Below are 17,686 nucleotides of genomic sequence, written 5' to 3'. Positions count from 1 at the left end.
AAAGACAACCACTCTCACCTGTCCACTGTCATGACATAATCCGAGTGTCCTACGGCGATCCGGGTCACTTCTACAACAGGGACATCAGCAATCACTGATGTCACTGCTGTAGAAACAGCACTATACCCTGACAGGAGTGTAATCGCACCTGTCAGGGTAAAGTGTTGCTGCAGGGGTGAGGTCACTTAAGTTCAAACAGCTGATGATCAGCTGAGAGCTCCGGTGATCTCATATACTGCATCAGTGCTGGTGGGAAAATCTATGAGAAAATTCCCACACAGCACTAATGCCATAAGGGAGATCACCCGAGCTCTAAGCTGATCATCAGCTGTTTGAACTCCGGTGACCTCAGCCAGCAGCTTCTCACGATACACTGCGGGAGACATAGCTCCTATCAGTATATCGCCGGCTGCTGAATAGGACAGTCAAATCTCCGGATGTGGCCGTGCTATCGCTGAGATCGTCGTGGGACACTGGGTATATGGACTAAGGCGGACAGGTGAGAATGAGGTTGGTTTATTATTTTACCTTTATTGCAGGTGACCATGGGCTTCGGGGATAAGCTGTAAGGTGAGTATATAGTTTTTTTATTTTTTATTTTTTACAGGGGACGAGAACATCGGGGCCAAGGTGCATGTAAGTAATAGGTGAGTATGATGTCTTTATTATTTTTATTTAAATATTTCTTTATTTTAACTTTTTTTACTTTCACTTTTACTGTGCAAGCGTGCTGATGAGAGATTGCTTCTCCCATCAGTGGCGCTTGTGTACAGTGACAGGAGACGCCGGATGACGGGGTTAGTTGTCCCATCAGCTGGTGCCTGTGATTTGTGGTAAGATTTTTACTGTGGGTGACTGACAGCATGATCCCCGCAGCGCTGTGACATTACCCCAGGTCACTGTCACAGCTGTGGGTATCACGCTGACAGCTGACAGCATGATCCCCACAGCGCTGTTACCGGCGGTAACGATCTTACGGCCGGTCACAGCCCCTGATTCCCACAGCACAGAAACCCGGGATGTTCGGGGCCATGTTCGTGGTTGGATTCATGATCTGGAGCCTGAACACTAAAATTTTTTTGATATTCGTGTTTATTTGCCGAACCCGAACATCAAAACATTCCCTCATCTCTACTGTTGACCAGAATGACAGGATGGGGAAAAGTGCAGCATCTCCTGTGGAAGTTCTGTAAGAATATTGTTTTAAAAAATCAAACAATAATTTATATATGAACATGTTGGCAGAAGTGTTCAACTGAGGAAAGTGTCTGTCACATAATAACAAATTGTATGTGCAACAGCCTGCCAGTGAAATGCACTACTGCGGTCATGTGCAAGCTGCAATCACACAAAGACCAGAACATCATATGAAGAATCGCTCATGTCCTCTGTCACACTGGTTATTATTGGGACAGTTTGCTGTCCATTGAACATGGGCATCACACTGAGCCAATATATAATTGTTTAAATGAGCCCTGTTACAATGCTTAAAATAAATCGCAATCATCATTCTCAGTGCGAGTGGGCGGTCGTATGATCGATTGTATGTGATTTGCATACTTATGGTCACGTGCACAGTTCTCTTTTATTTAGAGAAGCCAGAAGCATCCACTCAGCATATGACTGAAACCAAAGGCATCTACTCAGCACATGACCCAAACGGAAGGCGTCTAGCACATGACCAAAGCCAATGTTGTCTACTCTGCTCATGACAGAAACAGAAGGCGTATACTCTGCACGTGACTGAAACCAAAGGTGTCTACACAGCACGAGACTGAAACCAAAGGCGTCTACACAGCACATGACCAAAACCAAAGGCATCTACTTAGCACGTGACCGAAACTGAAGGCGTCTAATCAGCAAATTAACAAAACCGAAGTCATCTACTCAACACATGACTGAAACCAAAGGCATCTACTCAGCACATGACCAAAGCCGTTGGTGTCTACTCAGCACAAGACCAAACTAAAGGCATCTATTTAGTGTGTCACCAAAATCAAAGGCATCTTCTCAGCATGTGACCGAAACTGAAGGCGTCTATTCAGCACATGATCAAAACCAAAGGTATCTACTCAGCACAGGACCACAATTAGACAAATTACATACAGTTGTGCTCAAAAGTTAACATACCGCGGCAGAATTTTTGCTTTCTTAGCCTTGTTTCAGAGAATATGAATGATAACAAAAAAACTTTTTCTCCACTCATGGTTATTGGTTGGGTGAAGCCATTTATTGTCAAACTACTGTGTTTTCTCATTTTATATCTTAATGACAACCAAAAACATCCAAATGACCCTGATCAAAAGTTCACATACCCTGGTGATTTTGGCCTGATAACAAGCACAGAATTTGACACAAATGGGTTTGAATGGTAACATCCTCACCTGTGATTTGTTTGCTGGTAATCAGTGTGTGTGCATAAAAGCTGAGTGAGTTTCTGTGATCCAGACAGACTCTTGCATCTTTCATCCAGCCACTGATGTTTCTGGATTGTGAGTCATGGGGAAAGCAAAAGAATTGTCAATGGATCTATGGGAAAAGATAGTTGAACTGTATAACACAGGAAAGGGATACAAAAAGATATCCAAGGAATTGATAATGCCAGTCAGCATTGTTCAAACTATGATTAACAAATGGAAAATTATGGGCTCTGTAAAAACCAAACCATGGTCAGGTAGACCAACAAAAATTTCGGCCACAACTGCCAGGAAAATTGTCCGGGATGGAAAGAAAAACCCACAAATAACATCAGCTGAAATTCAGGACTCACTGAAAACTAGTGGTGTGGCTGTTTCAAAATGCACACTAAGGAGGCACTTGAAAAAAATGGGCTGCATGGTCGAGTTGCCAGAAGAAAGCCATTACTGCACAAATGCCACAAAGTATCTCGTCTACAATACGCCAAACAGCACAGAGACAAGCCCCAAAACTTCTGGAACAAGGTAATTTGGAGTGATCAGACCAAAATTGAACTGCTGGGGCACAACCATAAACGTTGCTGAAGGCAAATTTGCACTCATCAGTCTGGAAGCTGCGCATGGGACGTACTTGGACATTCCAACATGACAACGATCCAAAACACAAGGCCAAGTCAACCTGTCATTGGCTACAACAGAACAAAGTGAAGGTTCTGGAGTGGCCATCAGTCTCCTTACCTCAATATCATTGAGCCACTCTGGGGAGATCTCAAGCGCGCAGTTCATGCTAGACAGCCCAGGAATTTACAGGACCTTGAGGCTTTTTGCCAAGAAGAATGGGCAGCTTTACTATCTGAGAAAATAAAGAACCTCATTCACAACTACCTTCAAGACTTCAAGCTGCCATTGATGTTAGAGGGGGCAATACACGGTATTAAGAACTGGCGTAAAAGAAGAAAGCAAAAATTCTGCTGGGTATGTAAACTTTTTAGCACAACTGTACATACAGTCAAACGACTGGGAATCATGACAGCGTGTTCACCGAACATTTACGATTCAGCAGTCTGCAGACACACAATTTGTCTGCAGACTTTTGTCTCAAGTCAGGTTAACACCTTTAAAATTATTTTAAGGGTTGCATCAGGGCTCATTCAAACAGTTTTACATGCAGTCAGTATGATGCCATGCTCAACAGAAAGCACATTGACCCAATAATTTCTCCCAGGCCTGGCCAACCTCTTCCAGACAGAGAACATAACAGTATGTCTTTTGTCAGGTCCCCGTGTATGTTATGAGGTCTGTAGTTCAGCCCCCAACATACCCAGCAATCGCCCCCAGAAGAAGCAAGTGGAGTAACACGCGTTGGGTGATGGGGGACATCACATCTATCCATTCGGACTCTGCCTGCCCTCTTGGGATTATCCCTATAGGTAATCATTTAACTAAGTTGCTGATATGATACTTACAGCTAAGCTAGGCTACTGAGTCTTTTACTAGGACTTCATTGATGACTATTACTCATTCAGAGTCTGCTTATACTATCCCTACAAGGTTTAAATGCCATTTCACTCTAAAGACCCTACGTTTTGGCTTTACCTATAGTAGGTTTTGGATGTCAGTTTCCACTGCTAGTCTGGAGTTCTATTCTTTGTACAATGCTGCGTCATTATATGTTGGGTATATATATTATTCCCTATTATAGGATTAATATGACATATTATGATGGGACGGCATTTGACTTTATTGTAAAAAGGTAACCTAACTTCATCAAGGTATTTATTCTCCAATTGTAGCAGTTATTTATGTACTATACTGGATAGTATTGTGTCCTCCCTATTGGGCACTCTGCAAATTTTTAATTTTGATTTTCAATAAAGAATGATTCATTTTTTTATCTCATGGTTCTCTTCTTTACTTTGGACAATAAATCTTGTCTGAGTATGTATAATTAAATTGTCTAGTTAACTAGTCTTTCTTTCTATTCTATTATCATAACAACAACTTATTATCTGAAAAAGGTGACCAAGAGACTGGACTGGAGTCTAAAGAGATATCAGGTTTGAAATACATTTCACGGTAAACACAAATGTTCAAACTTACAATTGGCATCAGAACTGTAAATTTTGGAGCAATTTAAATTTTCATGTTTCATGTTAAAAGGTTGTTTTACACACATGAATCCTACCTGTTGGTAAGAAGCTAAGTTATTAGTATGATCAACAAAAGTAAAAGCTTTTTTACTGAATTAGAATAATTTTAATGTAAAGATTTTTTAAAAACATCAAGCAATTTTTCATTACGTCAGCATAGAGTGTATTGTCGTGTCATAAATATCATGCCATTAATTTTTAGCTTATTTTGGTAAAATAATTTATGTTTTATCAGCCAAAATATTTCCAAAAAGTAGAAAATATCACTGTGAATAACCGCAATAGAATAAATGCTGCCTCATTTGTTACACCTTGTGCTAAAAATGAAAACTGACACTGTAAAAAGAAAATATACATTAAAAAGCTATCTGAATAGAGTGCTGAGGATGACTCTATTAGCAATGATTTAGTGAAAGAAACTGTACACAGACATTATACATAGAAATTCAGCATTTCCTTAGAATGAGTTGACAAGTGATTTTTTTCTATTAGCATGGTTCAGCGTTTGGACAGAGAGGTAGATTGAGTTCCCAGGTTTCTATATTATCACCTGTCAATGTTTTCACAAGGAAGGTATTCTGAATAATCAAGGAAATCTGCTATAGGAGAGCTGCAGAGAGATGGTGTTAATTGGTTTCTAGCAAAATCCTACACTTTTCTGACAGCAGAACTTATGAAAAGCAATACAGAACATGACAAATTGCAAAAAATGTAGTAATAATAATAATAATAATAATATGGGTATATGCACATGACATTTTTTAGGTGTTTTTGCTGTCTGTGTCCACAACAGATAACATATGAATAGCACACATACCAATTGAAGCCAGTGTGGTAGATCGACCATTCAGCTGCACACTGAGGTAGACACATGTACGCTGTCTCTTTAAATTTCTTGTTGGTTTATTAAAGTGTGGCATAAACCAACATTGAGTCCATCGAAGCAAACAGGGTCCTTTGGGCTAAACAGGAGAACAAAATCAAAATGATAACACAAAACACAGTCCTTGTAGTAGCAGGGATCTGCATGCTTAGAGTTCAGAAACTCCAGGATAGCTCCACACAAACAGATTTGGAGTTACTCTCTCTAGACCTACTGAATAGAGATGAGCGTTGTTCTACTCGAACTGTTCGCCAATCTCAAATTCGAGCTGTTTTGGGCGGTGTTCGAGCCGTTCGGCGAACACGAACGATTTGAGAAAAATTCGGCTGTTCGAGGTTATGTTCGATAACTGTTCGTGCACCAAAATCATAACTGGATTTTTCTCAGTAATGATGAAAATTAATGTTAATACGCAGTTTGAGTGTACAGCGGGGTGGAGGGAGGGGCAGGGGATGGATCTCTGCAGGAATAATGAAGATCTCCATTTTTTTTTTTCTTTCCCGCATTTACAGTGGGTGGTGCAATCTGTCAGCCTATCAGCAGTGCACACACGGAGCGAAATGCTTTTTTCACGCAAGCAAGGGCATGTGTCATTGGCAGTGTATGTCACATGTCCTTGCCCTATAAGACCAAGCCATTTTCCCCGTCGCCACCATTTTCTCACTGCTGCAGCTGCGTGTTAGACGGCACCGCTGTTGCTGTGTGCGTTATACCTTGTTAATTTCAAGCCAATTTTCGCACAAATCTACAGATAGCTTGGGAGTAGGGAATAGTTGTGATTGCAGTCCTTTTAAGGACTAGGTTACAGCATTTCCTACGACTTTTATCAGGCAGGTCTGTGCTCTTAAATAGATAGATTGTGGGAGTAAAGACTAATTGTAATTGCAGTCCTTTTCAGGACTAGGTTACATCACTTCCTATCAGTTTTTGCCAGGCAGGTCTGTGCCAGTGCTGTGCAAGTTTTTTTCACAGCATTTGGCTGAATCTAGCAAAGCTAATCCTTTTTGGCATATTGCAGAGTGTGTTAGTCAGTGGAGTAGCCTATCTGTGTTGCAAGATATACCACCTGTGTATAGAATACCAATTTTTTTACTGCACCTAGTGAAGTAAAATCTTTTGGGCATAGCATCATTCTATTAGTCCATCTATACTGACCTCCATCAGGTTGCAAATTAAAAATAATTTTTATCTGCATCTACCTCTGAAAAAATATTTGGGCTTCTAGCTGTGTGTGGGACTTGTTCTATTAGTCCATCTATACTGACCTCCATCAGGTTGCAAACTGAATATAATTTTTTTCTGCATCTACCTCTGAAAAAATATTTGGCCTTCTAGCAGTGTGTGGGACTTTCTCTATTATTCCATCTATACTGACCTCCATCAGGTTGCAAATTAAAAATAATTTTTATCTGCATCCAGCTCTGAAAAAATATTTGGCCTTCTAGCAGTGTGTGGGACTTTCTCTATTAGTCCATCTATACTGACCTTCATCAGGTTGCAAACTGAATATATTTTTTTTCTGCATCTACCTCTGAAAAAATATTTGGGCTTCTAGCTGTGTGTGGGACTTTCTCTATTAGTCCATCTATACTGACCTCCATCAGGTTGCAAGTTGAATATAATTTTTTTCTGCATCTAACCCAGCCAATAGTTTTGGCCTAATACCACAGTTTGGCCACTCAGCTCTGCTCGGTTCCTATCCATTGTTTTTTTGTGCAAACAACTCCAGAGTTGTGAATTAGTTAACCACCAAAATGAGTGGAAAAAGGCCTGCTGCTGGTGGAAAGGGGAATAGGCGTGTTGGGAAGGGGAAAAAAGGTTGTGTCCGTGGGGTAGGTGTTAAAGCAACAGTAACATCTGCAGAAGAAAGACCATCTTCCAGCCAAACTAAAATGTCTACTTCTTTTAGCGGACAATGTGATAAGATCCCTTTCTTACGGCCACGCCAATCGCTACAAATTCCAGATGAGGCACAAAAACAGCAGGTGCTTCAACGGATATCAAGTGCTCCTTTAAGTGGGCTCTCCTCTAGTGTTGAGCCACCCCCGTAGTGTTCGGGTTCGGTTCGGTTCGTCGAACACCGGGATGTTCGAGGAACTGTTCGTCGAACTGTTCGTCGAACACCTTAGAACACCGTCGAACACCGTTAAAACCAATGGCAGGCAAACAAAAACACATAGAAACACATAGAAAACACCTGCAAAGGTGTCCAAAAGCTGACAAACTGCTCAGAAGACACTCTGTTTAAAAAAGCCGGCCGGCAAATTCAGCAGCGGCATACACCGGTACCCGACAATTTAGACAAGAAGGAATAGAGCATCACACATAGATTAGATAGATAGAAACATGTCAGTCACACATATAAGAAGCACAGTGACAGTGTTGGTTACTGCATTTGTCATTTAGTGTAAAGGATTTATTAAAAAAAATATTAGTGTTTTCATGCACCGTCTCTTTAAAAAAGCCGGCCGGCAATTCAGCATCTGTACCCGACAATTTAGAACAGAAAGAATAGAGCTTCACACATAGATTAGATAGATAGAAACATGTCAGTCACATATATAATAAGTACAGTGATAGTGTTGCTTACTGTACTTGTCATTTAGTGTAAAGGATTTATTTAAAAAAATAATAGTGTTTTCATGCACTGTCTCTTTAAAAAAGCCGGCCGGCAATTCAGCAGCGGTACCCGACAATTTAGAACAGAAAGATAGAGCATCACACATAGATTAGATAGATAGAAACATGTCAGTCACATATATATGAAGTACAGTGATAGTGTTGGTTACTGTACTTGTCATTTAGTATTAAAATAAAGGATTTATTATTAAAAAAATTGGCGTGGGGTTCCCCTTAATTTTAGGCTCTAGCGGAGGTTAAGCAGACGGCTGGGGCAGATGTTTGAAGCCTGGGAAGGGGGTAATACCCACGGAGCTTCCCAGGCTACTAATATCAGCCCCCAGCTGAATACATAGCCTTTACTAGCTATTAAAATGGGGGACCCCCCCAAAAAAATGACGTGGGGTCCCCCCTAATTTAATAGCTAGCAAAGGCTAGGCAGACAGCTGGGGGCTGATATTAATAGCCCAGGAAGGGAGCCATGAATATTGGCCCCCTCCCAGGCTAGAAACACCAGCCGTCAGCCGCCCCAGAAATGGCGCATTCATAGGATGCGCCAATTCTGGCACTTAGCCTCGCTCTTCCACGCTGCCCTGGTGCGGTGGCAGGGGGTAATAGGGTTGGGGTTGATGTCAGCTTATAATGCCAGCTGACATCAAGCCCAGGTTAGTAATGGAGAGGCGTCTATAAGACACCCCCATTACTAACCCCATAGTCAAAGTTAAAAAAAACACAAACACCCAGAATAAAGTCCTTTAATTGAAATAAAGACACAATCCTTTATTGTTCTAAATTAAACCATACCTACCATCACGCCCATTCCAGCTGAAGCCAACGATCTCCTGCAATAAAAGAAAAATAATAAAGCAACCTCATCCTTACCTTTCCATGGTTCCCACGACAGCTTCAGCTCTGCTACATCGAGATGACAGGCTGGACCGCAGCAGAACGCCGCCATCCAGCCTGTCATCCCGCAGACACTGAGAAGCGCAGGCTTGCTTGCGCTGCTCAGCGTCTCTCTGTGACGACATCCAGATGAGCCGAGTTCATGTCCAATGAACTCGGCTCACCTCATGCACGTCACTGACAGCGTGGGAAAATTCTCACGCTGAAGCGCTGATTGCAGGAGAATTTTCCCACGCTGTCAGTGACGTGCAGGAGGTGAGCTGAGTTCATTGGACATGAGCTCACCTCATGCACATCACTGACAGCGTGGGAGAATTCTCCTGCACTCAGCACTTCAGCGTGAGAATTTTCCCACGCTGTCAGTGACGTGCATGAGGTGAGCCGAGTTCATTGGACATGACCTCGGCTCATCTGGATGCCGTCACAGCGAGACAGTGAGGAGCGCAAGCATGCCTGCGCTTCTCAGTGTCTGCGGGATGAGAGGCAGGATGGCAGCGTTCTGCTGCGGTCCAGCCAGTCATCTCGATGTAGCAGAGCTGAAGCTGTCGTGGGAACCATGGAAAGGTAAGGATGAGGTTGGTTTATTATTTTTCTTTTATTGCAGGAGATCGTTGGCTTCAGCTGGAATGGGTGTGATGGTAAGTATGGTTTAATTTAGAACAATAAAGAATTGTGTCTTTATTTCAATTAAAGGACTTTATTCTGGGTGTTGTGTTTTTTTTAAATACTTTACTAGAAATTCATGGCGGTCATGTCTAATACTGGCGTGACCCCATGAATTTTGGGCTTGGGGCCAGCTGATAATACCAAGCTGGCCCTAACCCCTTTATTACCCAGTGAGCCACCGCACCAGGGCCCTGGATGAGTTGGGTACAGCGCCAGAAGATGGCGCTTCTATGAACGCGCCATTTTCCGGGGTGGCTGCGGACTGCAATTTGTAGCGGGGGGGGGCCCAGAAAGCTTGGGCCTCCCTGCGCTGCAGATTCCAGCCCCCAGCTGCCTAGTTGTACCTGGCTGGACACAAAAATAGGGCGAAGCCCCACGTACTTTTTTTTTAATTATTTCATGAATTTCATGAAATAATTAAGAAAAAAAGGCCTTCCCTATATTGTTGTGTCCGGCCAGGTACAAATAGGCAGCTGGTGGTTGGGGGCAGCCCGTTCCTGCCTGCTGTACCTGGCTGGACACAAATATAGTGCGAAGCCCCACTTCAATTTTTTTTAATTATTTCATGAATTTCATGAAATAATTAAGAAAAAAAGGCCTTCCCTATATTGTTGTGTCCGGCCAGGTACAAATAGGCAGCTGGTGGTTGGGGGCAGCCCGTTCCTGCCTGCTGTACCTGGCTGGACACAAATATAGTGCGAAGCCCCACTTCAATTTTTTTTAATTATTTCATGAAATTCATGAAATAATTAAGAAAAAAAGGGCTTCCCTATATTGTTGTGTCCGGCCAGGTACAAATAGGCAGCTGGTGGATGGGGGCAGCCCGTTCCTGCCTGCTGTACCTGGCTGGACACAAATATAGTGCGAAGCCCCACTTCAATTTTTTTAAATTATTTCAGGAAATTCATGAAATAATTTAAAAAAAATTGACGTGGGGCTTCGCACTATATTTGTGTCCAGCCAGGTACAGCAGGCAGGAACGGGCTGCCCCCAACCACCAGCTGCCTATTTGTACCTGGCCGGACACAACAATATAGGGAAGGCCTTTTTTTCTTAATTATTTCATGAAATTCATGAAATAATTGAAAAAAAAGTACGTGGGGCTTCGCCCTATTTTTGTGTCCAGCCAGGTACAACTAGGCAGCTGGGGGCTGGAATCTGCAGCGCAGGGAGGCCCAAGCTTTCTGGGCCCCCCCCCGCTACAAATTGCAGTCCGCAGCCACCCCGGAAAATGGCGCGTTCATAGAAGCGCCATCTTCTGGCGCTGTACCCAACTCATCCAGGGCCCTGGTGCGGTGGCTCACTGGGTAATAAAGGGGTTAGGGCCAGCTTGGCATTATCACCTGGCCCTAAGCCCGAAATTCATGGGGTCACGCCAATATTAGACATGACCACCATGAATTTCTAGTAAAGTATTTAAAAAAAACACAACACCCAGAAAAAAGTCCTTTAATTGAAATAAACACAAAATTCTTTATTGTTCTAAATTAAACCATACTTACCATCACGCCCATTCCAGCTGAAGCCAACGATCTCCTGAAATAAAAGAAAAATAATAAAGCAACATCATCCTTACCTTTCCATGGTTCCCATGACAGCTTCAGCTCTGCTACATCGAGATGACAGGCTGGACCGCAGCAGAACGCTGCCATCCAGCCTCTCATCCCGCAGACACTGAGAAGCGCAGGCTTGCTTGCGCTCCACAGTGTCTCTCTGTGAGGGCATCCAGATGAGCCGAGTTAATGTCCAATGAACTCGGCTCACCTCATGCACGTCACTGACAGCGTGGGAAAATTCTCCTGCACTCAGCGCTTCAGCGTGGGAGAATTCTCACACTGAAGCGCTGAGTGCAGGAGAATTCTCCCACGCTGTCAGTGACGTGCAGGAGGTGAGCTGAGTTCATTGGACATGAGCTCACCTTATGCACGTCACTGACAGCGTGGGAAAATTCTCCTGCACTCAGCGCTTCAGCGTGGGAGAATTCTCACGCTGAAGCGCTGAGTGCAGGAGAATTCTCCCACGCTGTCAGTGAAGTGCAGGAGGTGAGCTGAGTTCATTGGACATGAGCTCACCTTATGCACGTCACTGACAGCGTGGGAGAATTCTCCTGCACTCACCGCTTCAGCGTGAGAATTTTCCCACGCTGTCAGTGACGTGCATGAGGTGAGCCGAGTTCATTGGACATGAACTCGGCTCATCTGGATGTCGTCACAGAGAGACGCTGAGCAGCGCAAGCAAGCCTGCGCTTCTCAGTGTCTGCGGGATGACAGGCTGGATGGCGGCGTTCTGCTGCGGTCCAGCCTGTCATCTCGATGTAGCAGAGCTGAAGCTGTCGTGGGAACCATGGAAAGGTAAGGATAAGGTTGCTTTATTATTTTTCTTTTATTGCAGGAGATCGTTGGCTTCAGCTGGAATGGGCGTGATGGTAAGTATGGTTTAATTTAGAACAATAAAGGATTGTGTCTTTATTTCAATTAAAGGACTTTATTCTGGGTGTTTGTGTTTTTTTTAACTTTGACTATGGGGTTAGTAATGGGGGTGTCTTATAGACGCCTCTCCATTACTAACCTGGGCTTGATGTCAGCTGGCATTATAAGCTGACATCAACCCCAACCCTATTACCCCCTGCCACCGCACCAGGGCAGCGTGGAAGAGCGAGGCTAAGTGCCAGAATTGGCGCATCCTATGAATGCGCCATTTCTGGGGCGGCTGACGGCTGGTGTTTCTAGCCTGGGAGGGGGCCAATATTCATGGCTCCCTTCCTGGGCTATTAATATCAGCCCCCAGCTGTCTGCCTAGCCTTTGCTAGCTATTAAATTAGGGGGGACCCCACGTCATTTTTTTTGGGGTGTCCCCCATTTTAATAGCTAGTAAAGGCTATGTATTCAGCTGGGGGCTGATATTAGTAGCCTGGGAAGCTCCGTGGGTATTACCCCCTTCCCAGGCTTCAAACATCTGCCCCAGCCGTCTGCTTAACCTCCGCTAGAGCCTAAAATTAAGGGGAACCCCACGCCAATTTTTTTAATAATAAATCCTTTATTTTAATACTAAATGACAAGTACAGTAACCAACACTATCACTGTACTTCATATATATGTGACTGACATGTTTCTATCTATCTAATCTATGTGTGAAGCTCTATTCTGTCTGTTATAAATTGTCCGGTACAGATGCTGAATTGCCGGCCGGCTTTTTTAAAGAGACGGTGCATGAAAACACTATTATTTTTTTTGATAAATCCTTTACGCTAAATGACAAGTACAGTAAGCAGCACTTTCACTGTACTTCGTATATATGTGGCTGACATGTTTCTATCTATCTAATCTATGTGTGAAGCTCTATTCTTTCGGTTCTAAATTGTCGGGTACCAGTGTATGCCGCTGCTGAATTGCCGGCTTTTCATGTTTCACTGTGAGCACTGTTCCCATCGATTTGGGCAATCACTGTAATGCCACAACCACCATGGCTGTGGCATTACAGTGAGTGGCAGACAATCCCTGCATGATTGGTGCTCTAAATAGCGCCAGACATGCAGGACACGCTTTTGGTGCACGAACAGTTATCGAACATAACCTCGAACAGCCGAATTTTTTGCAAATCGTTCGGGTTCGTCGAACAACTCGAACACCGCCCAAAACAGCTCGAATTTGAGATTGGTGAACAGTTCTAGTCGAACACCGCTCATCTCTACTCTCCTCCACATCAACTTCAACATCACAAATACTCCAGTCCTCAAAGGTGTCACCCCAATCGCACTTGCTTCCTCACAGCTCCCAAATCTCCAGTTGCCCGTCTGAGTATGAGGTAGAACAGATGGTTGAGTCTGCAGAGCTGTTTACTCATACTATAGCCTGGGAATCAGAGGTCGACTCCAGCGCTTCTGTGAATCCAGACGAGGAAATGATCTGCACTGATGCCCAGAATCTTTATGAATCGGATCCAGGACCAGACGCAGAAGGTTCTGACCATAATGTAGACCCTCATTCCCAAACTGTAACTCCTGTTGGTGGAGACAATGAGGAAGACGATGATGAGACTCAAATACCTGATTGGAGCGACAACTTTAGTTTTTTGTCAGGGCAGGAACAGGTTGGCTCTGAGGACGACGGGTGTGATAACGCACAGGGTGATGATGATGAGGTTGGAGATCCCACTTACTGTCAACCCACAGTCAGCCAAGAGATGAGGTCAGCAGAGGAGGTGGAGGAAGATGCTAGTGACGACGAGGTCAGGTTGCGCCTTCCTGGACAGAGACGTAGTACTGGAAGCACGTCAACAACTGCATCCTCAAACACAACTCTGCCTCTCACCACAAGTCGTGCTGGCTCTTCAGGTCGCATGGGTGCTAAGCCTTGCATAGCCTGGGCATTTTTTCAGATCGATAAAGATGACCCAACTCGTGTTATCTGTAACATTTGTCAGCAATAGCTAAGTAGAGGCCAAAAAATACATAGTTTGAGTACTTCAAGCATGAACCGGCACATGGACATGAAGCATAAGTTGCAGTGGGAAGCTCAGTGTGCTACAATGCGGCCTAGCCGGCCGGGCCAACCACCGTCTGCCATATCTTGTGCATCCGCGGCCTCTTCATCCTCTGTGACTGGGGGGACAGCAGTCACACCTGTTTTGGGGTGCAGACCTGCCACCTCTTTACCCGCAACAGCCAGCGTGATTGGCAGGTCATCATTTTTTTTGGAGGTTGTAACACCAGCTGGTGTTGAGCGCTGTCCGACATCGATAGCACCACCTTTGGATCAAGGCAACCTAACATGTCCGCCTGCATCTTCCTCACAGACCGGCAGTTTGCCGGGGACACCCTTATCAACCCCGTCTAAGCACAATAGCCAGCCCTCGGTCCCTCAGATGTGGACAAGTAAAAGACCATTTCCTCCTAGCCATGAGAAAGCTAAGAGGTTGAATTTCACCATCTGCAAGCTCTTGGCTACAGAAATGCTGCCTTTCCGCCTGTTGGACACAGAGGATTTTCGAGACCTTATGTCCGTCGCAGTGCCCCAGTACCAGATGCCCAGTCGGCACTACTTCTCAAAGAAAGGTGTGCCTGCGCTCCACCAGCATGTCGCACACAACATCACCGCTTCTTTGAGACACTCTGTGTGTGACAGGGTGAATTTCACCACAGACACTTGGACGAGTAGGCATGGACAGGGGCGTTACATGTCGCTGACTGGGCACTGGGTAACTATGGTGACAGCAGGACAAGGGGCTGCTGTCCAAGTCTTGCCGTCCCCACGAGTTGTGCGTCAATCCTCTTTATGTCAAAGTTCCTCCACTGCTTCTGCCTCCTCAACCTCCTCTCGGTCTTCCACCTGCACCCAAAGCCTGTCTGGTCATGCCACAAGCTTTCTAACTGTGCAGAAGGGATCCTGCACACCTCCTTACTATGCTGGCAGTAGGGCTCAACGTCATCAGGCGGTTTTTACTTTGAAATGTCTGGGAAATGTGAGTCACACAGCTGAGGAGTTGTGGTCAGCTCTGGAGAACCAATTTCATGAATGGTTGTCTCCACTGGACCTGAAACCAGGGAAGGCCGTGTGCGACAATGCTGCAAACCTTGGTGCGGCCCTTCGCCGGGGCAATGTCACACACGTTCCTTGTATGGCTCACGTGTTGAACCTGGTTGTCCAACAATTTTTAGCCCACTATCCCAGACTAGATGGCCTTCTGCAGAGGGCACGGTCGCTGTGTGCTCACTTCCGCCGTTCGCATCCTGCAGCTCAGCGACTTACATCTCTACAGAAGTCGTTGGGCCTGCCACTTCACCGGCTAAAATGCGATGTGCCTACCCGGTGGAATTCAACTCTGCACATGTTGCAGCGACTGTGGCAGCACCGACAAGCCCTGGTGCAATACGTTCTGACGTATAGCCTGGGCCAACGAGATCCGGAGGTGGGGCAAATCACGCTGGAGGAGTGGTCTCAGATCAGGGACCCATGCACCCTTCTGCACAGTTTTGAAATGGCGACGAAGATGTTTAGTGCTGACGATGCCATTATCAGCATGACTATTCCGGTGATTTACATGCTGGAGCACATGTTAAACAGAATTCGGAGTCAGGTGTTGGCACAAGAGGAGGTGGAGGAAGTAGAGGAGGAGGAGTTGTATGCGGAAGGGCTAACATCTGCAAGGTCCAGACGGTCGGCAGCACCAAGGCGGCAGGCATGTGAGGGTGGGGGAGATGGTTTTACCAGGGCGCATGGTAGCAGCCAAACTAGTGAGGAAGGTGCAGGAGCCCAGGAAGAAGTGGAGGACGAACTGATGGAAGACTCATCAGATGAGGGAGACCTTGATCACATTTCTGTTGTGCGAGGTTGGGGGAAGAGGACAGAGGAAGGAAGCATGATTGTTACCTCGCCACCAACACAACAGGGACTTGGTGCTCCTGGATGCGCAACACACATGAGTGCCTTCTTGCTGCACTACCTGCAACATGACCCTCGAATTGTGAGAATTAGAAATAATCCTGACTACTGGGTTGCCACACTGTTAGATCCCCGGTACAAAAGTAAATTTGCAGAAATTATTCCTGCCATAGAAAGGCATGCACGCATGCAGGAGTATCAGCAGAGACTGTTGCAGAATCTTACATGTGCTTTTTCACAAAACACCAGTGGTGCACGTAGTGAATCTCACAGTTCCAACTTGCCAACCGTAGGACCGTCAAGTGTTCAGCACTCAAACCGTAACAGAACCACAGTATCTGCTGGTAACATCAATTTTGCGGAATCATTTCACCACTTTTTTAGCCCATCCTTTGCAAGTCCACAGGAGACAAGAAGTCTGACACATAGTCAACGCCTAGAGACGATGGTACAGGAGTATCTCCAAGTAAACATTGAAGCCATGACTGTGTCACTGGACCCTTGCTCTTTTTGGGCTTCCAATCTGGATAAATGGCCGGAGCTAGCCACTTACGCCTTGGAGATCTTGTCATGCCCCGCAGCCAGCGTTCTGTCTGAACGTGTGTTCAGCGCTGCTGGTGGTGTGCTGACAGATAAGCGCACGCGGCTCTCCACTGATAATGTAGACAGACTCACGTTCATAAAGATGAACAAATCATGGATCCGAAACGACTTTTCTACCCCTGTGTCATCCTGGGGAGAGTAAAAGCTTGATGATTGGTTAAAATCACCCTACCAACCGTTTTAAGCTTTCAAATTACTAATCATGTTTATCTGTATCTTGTCTGGAAAATAATTTGGGCTTTGTAGCAGTGTGCAGCACTGATCCTATTAGCCCATCTATACTAAGCTCCACCAGATTTAAAATTAATAATAATTTGTAGCTGCATCTAGCCCGGAAAATAATTTTGGGGCTCCGAGATGCGCAAGACACATAAGTGCCTTCTTGCTGCACTACCTGCAACATGACCCTCATATTGTCAGAATTCGAAGTAATCATGACTACTGGGTTGCCACACTCTTAGATCCCCCAAACTTTTCGATCAACCTTTTCATTTTAATAAAGACCAAAAAAATGGTCATTTTTGAAATTATAAGCATTAGCAGGTTATTAGAAACTGAAATCAAACAGTTTTCAACTCAAAACTTTATTCTAGGTGATGTTACATTTTCACATAGGACCCCTTGTTCGAAAGGAGCTTCTGAACTCTCTCGTCCATTGAATTTGTCAGGTTTTGGATGGTTTCTGCTTCAATTGTTTTGCATGAGGACAGAATACCCTCCCAGAGCTGTTGCTTAGATGTGAACTGCCTCCTGCCATCATAGACACTCTTTTTGATGATGCTCCAGAGGTTCTGAATGGGGTAGAGGTCAGGGGAGCATGGGGGTCACACCATAAGTTTGTCCCCTTTTATGCCCATATCAGCCAGAGATGCAGATGTTTTATGTGCAGCATGAGATGGTGCATTATCATGCAAAAAAATGATCTTGCTGTGAAATACATGGTTCTTCTTCTTGAACCATGGCAGGAAGTGCTGTTTGAGAAAATCCACATACATTATGGAGTTCATCTTTAGCGTCTTCAGGGATCCTAAAGGGGCCGACAATCTCTCTCCCCATGATTCC

The sequence above is a fragment of the Phyllobates terribilis genome, unplaced genomic scaffold, assembly GCF_046119375.1.
Source record: "Phyllobates terribilis strain yellow unplaced genomic scaffold, ASM4611937v1 Scaffold_4__5_contigs__length_816908805, whole genome shotgun sequence".
Classification (NCBI taxonomy): domain Eukaryota; kingdom Metazoa; phylum Chordata; class Amphibia; order Anura; family Dendrobatidae; genus Phyllobates; species Phyllobates terribilis.
This window is presented reverse-complemented; position numbering follows the sequence as displayed.